Raw genomic sequence first — 12545 nt, 5'->3', positions numbered from 1 at the left:
TAGCCCAGGAATGTTGTAGAAGTTCGGTGGAACTCGCATTTCTCCATTTTGGCATACAGTTGGTGGTGAATGAGTCTTTCGAGAACAGCTCGAACATGGCGAATGTGGTCTGGAAGGGTGTTAGAATAAATCAAGATGTCATCTATGTAAACTATGACGGTCTTGTGCAGCATATCCCTGAACACATCATTGATGAAGGACTGGAAGATCGATGGACTGTTCGCCAGGCCGAAGGGCATGACCAGATACTCGTAGTGTCCAGTAGTGGTGGAAAAGGCTGTCTTCCACTCAACTCCCTCTCTGATACGGATAAGGTTGTAGGCACAACGTAAATCCAGCTTGGTGTAGTATTTAGCGCTGCGGAGCAATTCCAAAGCTGCGGGTACCAGAGGGAGCGGATAACGAAACTTTACTGTAATGTCATTAAGGGCACGGTAGTCAATACATGGCCGTAAACCCCCATCTTTTTTCTGGACGAAGAAGAAACCTGCAGACGCAGGGGACGTAGAGGGTCGGATGAAGCCCTTGGCCAGCTCCTCCTCAATATACTGCTGCATGGCTTCAGACTCAGGTTGAGAGAGGGGGAATATGCGGCCCTTAGGTGGTGTAGTACCGGGAAGAAAGTCAATGGCGCAATCACTGGAACGATGAGGAGGAAGTTTGGAGGCTTTTGCTTTACTGAAGGCCTCCCTCAAATCGTGATAGTCGGAAGGAAGGTTGTTCAGGGGAGTCGTCCCACCCAGGATGGTGGTGGTCCGAATAGGCAGAGGCGTGACGTGTACGAGGCATTTTGACTGACAGGACTCGCTCCACTGAATGATTTGGTTCCCCTTCCAGGAAATGTGAGGATCGTGTCTGCGGAGCCAGGGTAACCCAAGGATGATAGGCGGATGAGGAGTGTGAAGAACATAAAATTGAATCCTTTCGGTGTGTAGAATTCCTGTACGCATGCATAGCTCTTGTGTGAGATGAGTTATCTGTCCGGAGCCCAACGGGCGTCCATCTATGGCTTCCACTGTCAAAGGAGAAGAGCAGGTGATCAGGGCTACTTGGTTCTGTTGGGCAAACACTTTAGACATAAAATTTCCAGCTGCTCCCGAATCTAATAGGGCTACAGTGGCAATTTGTTGGCCATTGACAGTGAGAGTAATGGGTACTGTGACACACAAATTAGGATTTAGTGCATCAATGTTCAGACTCACCGGTCTCGGATTCTCAGGGCGTGGTCGCGAAGGACAGGACAAACGTAGATGCCCAGCTTGACCGCAGTACAGACAAAGATGGTGAGCGACGCGGCGCTCTCTTTCATCCGCGGACAGGTGATAAGAGTTGACCTGCATGGGTTCAGGCTCGGTGGCGACAGCTGGAACGAAGGCTCGGGGACCACGGACAGTGCGGGTGCTTGCTCGTCGGGATCGGATGAGATTATCGATTTGGATGGTCAGATTAACAAATTGATTGAAATCTCTACCCTCATCCCGACATGCCAATTCAGATTGTAATTCGTGATTCAAACCTCTTCTGAATATTACCAAGAGTGTGTCATCCATCCACGATGTTTGAGCTGCGAGGGTGCGAAAAGCCAGAGCATACTCAGCCGCGGTCATCCTGCCTTGTGAGAGCTCAAGAAGACGATCGCCTGCGCTCTTCCCCTCCTTAGAATGCTCAAAGACTGCTTTAAACTGTTGGAGAAACTCTTCAAAAGATGAAAAACCTGAACCTTCCTCTCTCCATACCACCGTAATCCATTCCAGCGCCCTCCCGGTGAGCAGCGAGCAGACAAAAGCGATCTTGCCCTCCTCAGTGGTGCACTGCGCGGGTTGTTGGGTTAAATACAGAGAACACTGAAGGATGAAACCCCTGCATGTCTCAGGATCACCATTGAATTTCTCAGGGAGCGCGAGACGGGGACTCACGTGAGATAAAGTTTCTGGAGCGGATGGGGTGGTGGTGGAGACTGGCTCTCTCTCTCTCTGTGATGAGGATGTTTGCATATCACGAACAGCTCTCACCAGTTCTTCTGTGAGTGACGTGAGGCGATTCAACTGATGGTGATGTGCCGCAAGTTGTTCTGCTTGAGCGGCGTAAGCCGCGGTCAGACCCGAAACAGCCGCTGGATCGGTGGATGGCGAAGTATTCTGTAATGACGAGTCACTCGATGTGGGATCCATATGCAGGCTTTATTTATAAACAGGGTCAGACAGGCAGAAGTCAAATACCAGCGAAACACAGCAGAGCAGGATAAACACAATCGGAGTCCAGGGACAGGCAGTGGGTCGAGGCAGGCAGCGATACAATCAGAAAACAGGGTCCAGGCAGCAGGTATAACAGGCAGGCGGCAGACAACGAGAATAAGGTCCAGATAAGGTCGTAACAGGTAAGCAAACACAGGAAACAAACGCTCAGAATTGTTCACAGGGAAAGCAATACTTCGCACTGAACACAGCGAGAGCTGTGCTTAAAAAGCCTTATTGATGAGTTACAGCTGGAACTGATGATTAGCATCAATTACGGGACTGCTGGGATTTGTAGTGAATACAGGGGAGAGAGTCAATACTCAGGCGAAGGTGCCCTCTGGCCGCCCGAGGAGGGGATCACGGAGTTCCTCCCTGTGACAAAACAACTGTAACCATAAAAAACATGCTGGTGTCATCTGCCAATGTGAGTTAAAAACATGAATAAAAATGAGACCACTTATGCCAGGTTCAGACTACATGATATCGTCCAATTTTGGCAGCCCGAGGGTGTCGTGGTAATTCGTAAACGACAATGGTCATCTATACTCATAAAGTGATATTTTTAGAGGTGCTTCAGCAACCTGGTGAGCACTGGGACTAGCATTAAGCTAACTTGATGCTTCAGTGGCTATTTCCGCATTCTCGATGACATCACATCGTTAAAGATGGCAAGCAATGATTGGTCGGGAAGCAACATGTAGTTTGACAACAAGAATTTAGGAGTCAAAATTGCATAATCTGACAGTGACTATCGTAATAGATAAAAATATTGTGTAGTCTGAACCCGGCATTACACTGTACCATCCAGAACATTACTAGTCCTTGTTTAAAAATCAAACTAATGTAACATTAAACATTATTGTCTTTGAAAGATGACAATTTATCTTCAAGAACTGCAAAAACAAGCTCATCAACAGAAGTGAAGTCAACAACAGAAGTGAAGTCTGCTGCTGCTGTTTCTGCCACCAGTTCTCTAAGAAACAACTCTTTCGTCTCTTGTACGTGAAAATTTACCTCTTTTGAACAATGTGCAAACCTTTCAACATTTTTCCAGCGATTTTTAAACATCTTGCAATATGTTTTTACCATATCTGAGACGTGTGTTGAACTAAGCAGTTACTATAGAAACAAACAGAGCTTGACTTTAACACCCACCAACCCGGCAAATGCGGGTGGATTTCAGCAGTGGCGTATAACGCAGTCACTCCTACTAGCCACTATATGGCGGGTTGAATTATATATATAATATGTACAGTTTACAATTGTAATTTGTAGTCTTTTAAAAACGCATCTGAAATAATAAACTAAGTGCAATGTAGTGTTGTCAAAAATATAGATTTTTCGATACATAATCTATACTGAAATATCTGAAATGCTTCCTATACTCATTTTCCGCAGAATAGATATACAACCAATATTGACACACAAACCCGCCTCCCTTAACTCACACGTTTAATTTGCTCCGGATGAAAACTGTTGGTGTTACAGGGCTTGAATTTCTACACATAATTTTACTCACTCCAGCAGATTTTGTGCTCACACCTAAAGTGCACGCACATAAAGCCGCCTCTCAGTAAGTAAACTAAGTTGTTTTTCGCTGTTTATTGCGCTTAAACCGTCAAATACACACAAAATAATGTCAGAATGCCGGTCTTGGCGAGTATTCACAAAAACACAGTCAGTTATGTTAAGTGAATGTAGACAGTTGAGAAAGAAAACACATGTATAACAGTATAATGGATTCGTGCATCAAGTCTTAAAGTGACAGCAGCCTAATATACCTATTGCCAAATTATGAGATAATATAAAAAAATATCTATATGTCAGTTTTCCCACATGGTATATCGATGTCAAAATTGTGGCCAGTGAAAATGCTGAGTGGCTAGTAATTTTGGAAAACCATTTGCCACAGTGGCTGGTGAACAAAAAAGTTAATGTCAAGCCCTGGAAACAAATATATTAGGCTAAATAATTAGCAAAGAACAAAATATTAATATTTCCTTATTATAATTCCATAATAAAATGACAGAGATTCAGTTTCATGTCTATTTCAGATCACTTTACCTATATCAGCGAGTCAACAAGCTGGATTGACGCACTAGGATACTGCAGAATTCACCACCAGACTTTGGTGCACATTTTAAACGCCACAGCGCAAGAGTACATCACACAGATGCTGCAGGGTAAAGACATCCCCAATGGAGTGTGGATCGGGCTTGAACGGAGTATGCTCTTTACTTGTTCGCCCTGGCTGTGGACCGGTGGGCCATATGTGGACTATGCATCATGGCATCAAACCTTTCCAGTGGACCTAGGGAGCAGGTTTTGTGGAAAACTTCTTACAGAGGAACAGAACATGTTTGGATGGGTGGATGCTTGCTGCCATGAGCAACTTCCTTTTATTTGCCAGGTCAGTGTGTTATTGGCTTTTTCACTGCATGCATGCATTATTGTGCTTTTGATCATAAATAGCTTTGTGTACAGTTTTCATATTTAATGTTGTGTCCATCTTTAACTGAATGCTCAATACAGGTTAAATTCTACAAGTGTCTTTAAGAGTGAATGGAGCCTAAAATAACTCTCTTTTGTCATGTCTCATCAGGGATGAAACACTAGGCGGAGCTGTTTCCAAGTTTGGAGTCATTTGCTGATGATCACAGAAATTGAGTCATGATGCTTTAAGCAAATTTCGTTTTGATTTTAAACAAATTATATTAATATGCAGCCCTGTTTGGTGGTGTGGACTTACATTTGCTTTACAAAATAATACATTTCTCTGTTTGTATTATCTCTTAAATCTTTAATAATGCATGTAATGATTTTTAAACCAGCCTTTATGCATGGCTGATGGAAAGCTGCTTAAATATATATTAGAATCTACAAGAAAATGTGAATCTTCTTTCTTTGTTTTGTCATAGTTTATACAGTTTATGATCTATATCATTTTATTAAAGTAAAAGTTAGTTCTGTTTGCCCATAAGTTTATTATTTGAGATTGTGCTTATTTCTTTCAAAGGTTTTTCTTTTCCTTTGTTACCCATTTAAATGTATTTAATTGCAGTAAGATGTTAGTGTCATGCAGAATTCATAACTATTTAAATAATGGTTTTGAAATGTTTCTCTAAAGATTTTTGATCTGTACTATTGTACTATTTGTACTATTAACTGGTGGTAACAAATTATTTGCATTACAAAATGTCTGCATTTGCGACTTGCATTATGAATATTTTCATACAATTGTAATAGTTTATATTGAGATGAAAGCTAATAAACCTTTATTTCAAAATAAATCTTGAGCAGTTAGATTTTTTATGTAAATAGCATAATTTGGTTAAGATGACTTTTTGAAAGTACTGTATATATATATTTTGTAGAAGAAAAATATTATTTTAAGATTTGTCATGATAATAGGCATATGAAGAGTTCAGATGCAAAAATCTGAAAATGGTCAGATTGCTGCTCCTTTTGTTTACTGACATGTGTCAATCATTCCTGGAGCTGTAATGTCTGTCTGACACCTGAATTATGTATCTGGCAATCCATCAAGAACAAAAAGGCAGATCTGAAAGAAAACAGGTGTTCGCAGGTTGTCACATCAGTTGTATTTATATACAGACTGAGCACATACTAAGGCTTCAGATTCTGTTTAGTTAGGTTGTATAAACAACCTTCCAACATGCCCATCTGATACAATTATGCAATTTGTTGAATAAACTACTCTCATGATGCTGAATCAATAAAGCAATAATTTTGAATTTGCATCCATGTAAAACTGAGATTTTTGCCTAACCAAAGTTCATTGGCTTCAAAGATGGCATGCAATGGTAACACTTTCCAATACGGTCCCATTAGATAATATTAGCTAATGCATTAACTAATATTAACTAAAAATGTGCAATACATTTGTTACAGTAAAAATGTCTGCCAATTTTTTTTGGACCTTCTCTGATCTTGAACTGCTGTTGGAAAAGACTAATTTATGTTCAACTTAAAAAACAACAGTATACTGTTTTAGGATGACATTAAAGTCCTTACTCGCTGAGTAAATAATGAGTAATGACATTACTGGCTTCAAAGCAATATGAAAAATTAAAGCTGCAAGCAGCGATGAAAGGGCCCTCGCACCCGTGCCATCAACACTCGGTGGCTTTAGGAAGGCAGAGCATGGTTGGGAAATGTACATTTAAGGAGGTATATATAGTAAGAGTATGTCAAAGTCAGTTACAAAATGTTTTGTATAATGGTGATAATAGCATGCTTCATGACTCAGCTAAGTGTTGCTAGCATGTTCAGTCTGTTTCTAGCATGCTTAGTACACAATAATTATGTGGTTAGTACTGCATTACTGTGTTAACCATGTCAGTTTCTGTTGCCAGTAGGTGGCGTTATGACTATAACTGAATATGAGCATGGATGTGTGTTCAGGACAGAACTCTTATCAAACATGTGAAGTTTGGTGCAAATTGGACATTGCCTTCTTGAGTAACAACAAAGTCATGTTTCATTGAATTAGCATTCTTTAGAACTTAGCTAAGCATTGTTAGCATGTTTTAACATGTTGCTAGAACGGCATCAACGTGTTAAACATGTCACTTCCTGTTGCCAGTTGGTGGCGCTATTACTATAACTGAACATTCTCATGTAGATGTGTTCAGGCCATGACTCTTATCAAAAGTGTGAAGTTTGGGGCAGATTGGACATTCCATGCCTGAGTTACAGCAAATTCCTATTTAATTGCAATAATAGCATGCTTTAGCACTTGGCTAAGAGTTTGCTAGCATGTTTTAGCATGTTTCTAGTATGTTGTTAGCATGTTTAACACTTGCTGGCACTTTTTTATATGTTATTAGGAGTCCACAACAGTGTTAAACATGTCACTTCCTGTTGCCAGCAGGTGGCGCTATGACTGTAACTGAATATAAGCATGGTCATGTGTTCAGGACAGAACGCTTATCAAAAGTGTGAAGTTTGGGGCAGATTGGACATTCCATGCCTGAGTTACAGCAAATTCATATTTAATTGCAGTAATATCATTCTTTAGCACTTAGCTAAGTGTTTGCTATTATGTTTTAGCATGTCTCTAGTATGTTGGTAGGATGTTTAGCACCTACTGGCATTTTTTTATATGTTATTAGGAGTCAAGAACAGTGTTAAACGTCACTTCCTGTTGCCAGCAGGTGGCGCTATGACTATAACTAAATATGAGCATGGACATGTGTTCAAGAGATAACTCTTATCAAACGTGTGACGTTTGGGGTAGATTGTACATTGCCTTCTTGAGTAACAACAAAGTCCTGTTTCATTGAATTAGCATGCTTTAGCACTTAGCTAAGTATTGCTAGCATGTTTTAATATGTTTCTAGCATGTTTAGAACTCAATGGCATTTTTAACATGTTGCTAGAACGGCATCAACGTGTTAAACATGTCACTTCCTGTTGCCAGTAGGTGGCGCTATTACTATAACTGAATTTGAGCATAGGCATGCGTTCAGGCCATGATTCTTATCAAACATGTGAAGTTTGGGGCAGATTGGACGTTCCATGCCTGAGTTACAGCAAATTCCTATTTAATTGCAGTAATAGCATGCTTTATCACTTAGCTAAGTGTTTGCTAGCATGTTTCTAGTATGTTGCTAACCTGTTTAGCACTTGCTGGCTCTTTTATATATGTTATTAGGAGACCACAACAGTGTTAAACATGTCACTTCCTGTTGACAGCAGGTGGCGCTATTACTATAACTGAATATTCTCATGTAGATGTGTTCAGGCCATGACTCTTATCAAACGTGTGAAGTTTGGGGCAGATTGGACATTCCATGCCTGTGTTACAGCAAATTCCTATTTAATTGCAGCAATAGCATGCTTTAGCACTTAGCTAAGTGTTTGCTAGCATGTTTTAGCATGTTTCTAGTATGTTGTTAGCATGTTTAGCACTTGCTGGCACTTTTTTTATATGTTTTTATATGTCCACAACAGTGTTTAACATGTCACTTCCTGTTGCCAGCAGGTGGCACTATGACTGTAACTGAATATGAGCATGGTCATGTGTTCAGGACAGAACGTTTATTAAAAGTGTGAAGTTTGGCGCATATTGGACATTGCCTTCTTGAGTAACAACAACATCCTGTTTCATTGAATTAGCATGCTTTAGCACTTAGCTAAGTATTGCTAGCATGTTTTAACATGTTTCTAGCATGTTTAGACCTCAATGGCATTTTTAACATGTTGCTAGAATGGCATCAACGTGTTAAACATGACACTTCCTGTTGCCAGTAGGTGGCGCTATTACTATAACTGAATATTATCATGTAGATGTGTTCAGGACAGAACGCTTATCAAAAGTGTGAAGTTTGGGGCAGATTGGACATTCCATGCCTGAGTTACAGCAAATTCCTATTTAATTGCAATAATAGCATGCTTTAGCACTTAGCTAAGAGTTTGCTAGCATGTTTTAGCATGCTTCTAGTATGTTGTTAGCATGTTTCGCACTTGCTGGCACTTTTTTATATGTTATTAGGAGTCCATAACAGTGTTAAACATGTCACTTCCTGTTGCCAGCAGGTGGCGCTATGACTATAACTGAATATGAGCATGGCCATGTGTTCAGGACAGAACTCTTATCAAACGTGTGAAGTTTGGGGGAGATTGGACATTCCATGCCTGAGTTACAGCAACTTCCTGTTTCATGGCGAAACATCGAAATTTGTAAGGCCGCCGAGGACCCGCCCTTCGACGAAAACTCAAGATCTTCGCAATTTAACGTCGCAAAGGCCTTAAGATTACACTCACCAAATTTGAAGATGATCAGATTAAAACTGTAGGAGGAGTTCGTTAAAGTACGAGGCCTGAAAATGGCAAAAACTGCACAAAAATCTGAGAGGAAGTTCAAAATGGCTGACTTCCTGTTGTGTTTAGGGCTATGCTCCAAGAGACTTTTTTGTAGGTATTAGGTCATTACACGTATGTACCGAATTTCGTGCACGTACGTGGAACGTTGCAGGAGGCGCACTCCGTTGAACTTTTATAGGTGGCGCTATCGAGCCATTTTGCCCCGTCCAATTCTGAAACCTATATCAGATGTAAATTTTCGCCAGTTCTGACGCGTGTGCAAAGTTTCGTGAGTTTTCGCGCATGTTTAGGCCCTCAAAAATGCAATTCAATGCGGAGAAGAATAATAATAATAATAATAAACAGAGCAATTCCAAGAGGGTCCTCACACCATCGGTGCTCGGGCCCTAATGAATCAGGGATCTTTTTACTCACTATTACAAGTGGCTCCAGCATCTTTTAAATGTTCACAGCTCTGTATTCCCCATTTTGTTGATGTACAGTTCATCAATGAGGCCTCAATCCCAGTACATTGTGCAGCACCCATCCATACAGGTCCTAAACCTTGTCCAAAATAAGCAGCACTCTTTGCCTCTATCACACTCCCACAGTCCAATTCTTTACACACCACTGCAGCATCTGACAGATCCCAGCCATCATCACACACTGTTCCCCACTGACCGCTATAGAGAACCTCCACTCGTCCAGAACAAGAGTCAATGCCATTTACCAACCTAATAAAGGCTAACATAAAAAAAGAGTAAAGGGATCAGAAATGTTTATATCTTTATTCAGTAAATGCAATATTTACGTAGCTTTCATCCACCTTTACAGATGACTCCAGCGTCTTCAGAATGCATACAGTTGTGTCTTCCCCATCCGTTTGTCCTACAGTTCTTTAGCGAGGACTCGGTGCCAGCACAATTTACATCATCCATCCATATCTGTCCTGATCCTTGTCCGAAATAAGCAACACTCTTTGCCTCTATCACATCCCCACATCCCATCTCTCTACACACCACTGCAGCATCTGACAGACCCCAGCCATCATCACACACTGTTCCCCATGTTCCATTATAGAGAACCTCCACTCGTCCAGAACAAAAGCCGATACCATTCATCAACCTCAGAAAAGCTTCGACTGGAGGTCCATTTCCGAAATCTGGATGAATTATAAAATGTATCACACAAACCCATAACATACGTCTTAACAATAATTGTAATCTTTCAAGAGTACCCTGAAAAAAATGTGCTGTAGAAACAATTCACTTAGACATTACTAGTAAATTTCACAGTGAATTACTTATAAAAGTTTTGAAGTAGAAAGAATAGTATTTTTTTGACAACTTCAAAAAATCAAATTGTTTTAACTTTATACAGAGAGCAATGTTTATGTCTGCATGTTTCTTCATACCTAGCATGAGAATGAGCCACAAGCAATTTAACATTGTGCCTGAAAGAAATACACAATTATTAATTTGACTGTTTTGCCAAATAAACAAGAAAAAGTCTGTTCTATTGTTTAAAAGTAGTTTCTGCCACAAAAATGTTTGCAAAATCCTAGATTCTAACACTACCATCATCATAACATTTATTTTTTAGGCATCAAACCTATTTCATTGTGCTGTGGTTTAGCATCTTAATAGCAGATTCAATGTGTAGCCAGTTGAATAATTTAGTATTACAAAAAAAGATTGAGGGAAAGCGTTTTGGTAAACATTTGAGGCACATAAAATCAACTGTAATTACAAAAACTGTCAGTATCTAATAAAAAGGCAGTGATTATTAGATGTCTTTAACCTGTTAAATTGTCAGACCTTTCGGAAGCGTCTTCGTCTCCGTGATGGTGTGAGATCAAGTTGAGGATGTTTCCAGGTGATTGTATTTCTATGTGGAATCATCTGCCTTCTTGGCTCCTCCCTTCAGATGACGTTACATGACAATGATGAGCATAAGAAAGAAAGCTCTTACTGTACAACAGTCCATCTTTTCAGAGTCACTGAGAACACAACCCTATTAAATGCTCAGGAGGTGGTTGATTCAATTAGCCATGAAACCAGGAGTGAATTTCTCATCTGCAATACATTGCAGAAACATGCACTGTTGGATGTAAGAACAATTGCAAATTGCAAATGCAAATCCATTCAAATGTGTGGGAATTATTGGAATGCTCTGCTTTGTAAATTCCCTTTCTTATATAGCTGTGAAGAGGAGATCTATCAGTATTCAAATATCAAAATATCTTGATGATATCCTTTTGATGGGTTAGTTTCATGGAATTTCCTTTACAAAAACATGCAAAGCATATGGAAACAAAATGTCAAAATTCTTGACAACTAGAACCCTAGATTTGGGTCAAACCATCATACCAGAGAAGTTCATATGCATGAGACAAAGTACTGAACTGGAATAAGTTTACCTATTAGATGCAATAAAAACAGTTCCTTCACATTTCAGGCATGGACAATTCTTAAAAACGCTTAGTTAAAAACACGCTCACAGTCACAGAGCAAGCCAAAAAGTTCTGAGAGTCTGTAACTTATTAAGCTCATATTACATATTTATGTCCCTATAAACAAATTACATCCTACAGAGTTTTCCTTAGAATGGGCTGTTTGCATATTGTTCAGGTTGAATTTATTGTGCGCAGGTATTGTGTGTATTCCTAGATGTTTTGTTTATCAAATGTAGATGCCAGTGTCATTTACTGGGTGCAGAAAAAATGCACACAGTAAATTCACATTTATATGAATCTGTTCGGATGACAGAACGCAGTCAGTATAACTGTCACACGTCATCTTCACTTTTCAAACAGACTAACTCAATCCTAGATAAAGAAGAAGATCACAGACGGCCATCTAACCAGGTACTACCTTATCATCAGTGTTTTTATGTACTTTTGCATTCATGTGATGGGCTGTTTCAATATTTTTTGTCTTACATGTACACTGACAGTCCACACTTGTAATGTTTTAGAGTAATTTTACATAATTACTGTCCATCATATAAAATTAAAAAAATAGATTGGTAACACTATATTTTACAGTTTCTTTGTTACAGGTTACATGTGCTTGCTTCAGTAATAACAGTAAATTATGCATAATAAACTAACCCTAAGCAAAACCCTAATCTTAACCATATAGTACATACATGTTGTTAATTAATATTACTCAGTACTTAAATGAATAATTACACTGTAACAAGGGCACTTTTAAAATAAAGTGTAACCAATAAATTGAACTGTAAACATTGCATTTGTGTGATACATTATTATTATTATTTATAGTATTACTAGATTCTTAAACATTCCGATTCTTTCATGATTTCATTCATTATTGCTGATATTTAAGAACCACATTATCTAATGTAAAATATATTTACAGCCAATATGTTGTGGTCTGTGCAACTCTTTCTGCTTCTGGGTAAGGAGACCAACATACTGACATAAAAAAAAAAATATTAAAAACATAGCCTCATTAA

General features: G+C 39.4%; 1 long non-coding RNA gene across 1 annotated transcript in view; it reads right to left on the bottom strand.

Moving 5' to 3' along the window:
* Positions 1-10887: 10887 nt before the first annotated feature.
* Positions 10888-12545, bottom strand: part of LOC307156903 — a 62224-nt gene continuing 60566 nt past the window's right edge. The window contains exon 3 of the long non-coding RNA XR_013820835.1: positions 10888-10985. This is a non-coding gene — a long non-coding RNA (uncharacterized lncRNA). The remainder of the gene's footprint in view (positions 10986-12545) is intronic.

The sequence above is a fragment of the Squalius cephalus genome (assembly GCF_949319135.1).
Source record: "Squalius cephalus genome assembly, chromosome: 4".
In the NCBI taxonomy this organism is placed as follows: Eukaryota; Metazoa; Chordata; class Actinopteri; order Cypriniformes; family Leuciscidae; genus Squalius; species Squalius cephalus.
This window is presented reverse-complemented; position numbering and strand designations above follow the sequence as displayed.